This window comes from Microtus ochrogaster, unplaced genomic scaffold, assembly GCF_000317375.1.
Source record: "Microtus ochrogaster isolate Prairie Vole_2 unplaced genomic scaffold, MicOch1.0 UNK18, whole genome shotgun sequence".
NCBI classification, from domain to species: domain Eukaryota; kingdom Metazoa; phylum Chordata; class Mammalia; order Rodentia; family Cricetidae; genus Microtus; species Microtus ochrogaster.
In genome coordinates, this window is record NW_004949116.1 from 5,568,071 (window position 1) to 5,570,082 (window position 2,012).

The following is a 2,012-nucleotide window of genomic DNA, read 5'->3' on the forward strand; positions in this document are numbered from 1 at the left end:
TTCATAGGCTGTGCTCTATAACCGTGTTCTAAGCACAGATGTAAGGTGTGTTCATAGGCTGTGCTCTATAACCGTGTTCTAAGCACTGATGTACTTCCAAGCTTTTGAGAGACTTTGTTGCAATGACCACATGTGCACAGTGACTAACTTTGAACCATTTATGTCCTTCCTGGGATGAGGGGGCAGCTAGTACCTCTGCCGTCTTTTGCGAGCTAAGAACAGTTGGAACAAATGCATGCAAGCAGACCACCATGCAAGTGCAAACCTTGCAGCAGATCCGAAGGCGGACAGGACATGGCAGAGACTCCAAGGAGTCAGAAATCTGAGGGCGCCAACCCAGAAACCTTGCCTGTGTGCCGTCTCCCTGGGCTTCACCATAGGCTCCCAATAAAGTCGTGTTCCGTGGGTACCACTCGCCTCTTTGTGATTTTTGTCTGACTTGGGAAAAGAACCTTGAATTGATTGGTAAGCACAGAGGCTCTGATATGCATGGCAAGATATATCCTGTGCTATGGAAGAATATGAAGAGGAGCCTAGAGAGAGGCTAAATCAATAAATTAATAAATATGACACTAGCACTTAATCCTATTGAACCATAACAAACAGGTCTCATGGGCGCTTCCTATGGTCAGAATGAGTGGAGTTGGGCTAAGAACTGCAGATGCTAGCCTTGGCATAGGAGAACTGTACCCTGAGGCTGCAGGGGTCTCCATCTGCATGAGCTTGGGCAGAAAGGCCATCTTCCCTCAAGTCACTCTTATTACCTCCCCTTTTTTCTTTGGGTTCTATCCCCAGTTTTAGATCTAGCATTGGGGATATGAGAGAACAAAGTCTATTTGCATATTTCCATGAGCCTCCTTCACCGTGGTAGGTGTGTGGACGGCTGAAGGGAGGGTCTGCCTGTGTAAGTGAGCCCTGCAGGAAAATCAATCAGAAGGGTGAGCGGAGGGAAGGGAGTCTTTGAAAAAAGGGAACCTGCAAAAGAAGGCTAGGGGCTTAGACCGCATGCATGGCAGGAACCTGGTTTTCACAAGATCGCTTCAACAGCACAGGGATGTCTTCCTGGAGAGATGAACCTACAGATGACCTGAAAACAACAAAAGAAGGAAGTGGGACATTGGCTCAGACCTCTTTTATTTATTTATTTTCATTTTTCAAGACAGGGTCTCATTATGTAGTCCTGGATGTTTTGAGACTCACTGTGTAGAACAGGCTGGCCTTGAACTCACAGATCTCTGCCTACCTCTGCCTCCTGGGTGCTGGGAATAAAGGCGTGCACCACCACCACCTGGCTGACTCAGACCTCTTCAAGGAAGCAGTTTAGCCAACTGTACAGGCTGCTGTGCTTCAGATGCCCCTGAGCATCCGCCAGAGTCAGGAAAGGCGGGAGTGTGGCGGGCTGATGGGAAGCTGACAAGAGGAAGGAGGCACCAGGCGCCCGATTCCCTCTGCCTACCCTTCAGCTGTGCAACAGGGGCTCGAGCTCTCTTCCTCATGGAAGGTTCGGGAGTGGGGTGGTAGGGACTGTGTGGGTGGACTGTCAGGACTCAGAAGATGCTGCCTTGGGTTCTGCTAGATGCTTATCTGTAGGCCTGAGTCCAGTCTCCTCTGTTTGCCCAGAAAGAGGAAGTCCTAACCTCCCTAACGCAGGCAAGGATGTCATGAATCACTTCTTTAGCAAAAGTCAGCAATAGCCATGTTTGGAATGATGCGCTGACAAAGCGCTTGCCCTTCCTTGTATTGTTCTGACTTCCCCAAACAGGAAAGAGACTGTTTCCTCAGCCCTGGCTCCCAGCAGCCAGAGTTGATCAATACTTTTACTTCTGTGATCCTCTCCTGCCTGAGATAGCTGCCCCACTGAAAGCTGGGCACAACTGATCAGGTGTGTTGATATCCCCAGACTGAATCATCCACCTGAAACAAGTGTTTTTATTAAAGACAAGCCTGGCATCGTGTGAGGGATCTGTATGCAGTGTGGATCTATAGTAAGGCACTCTATTACTGATCTAAAG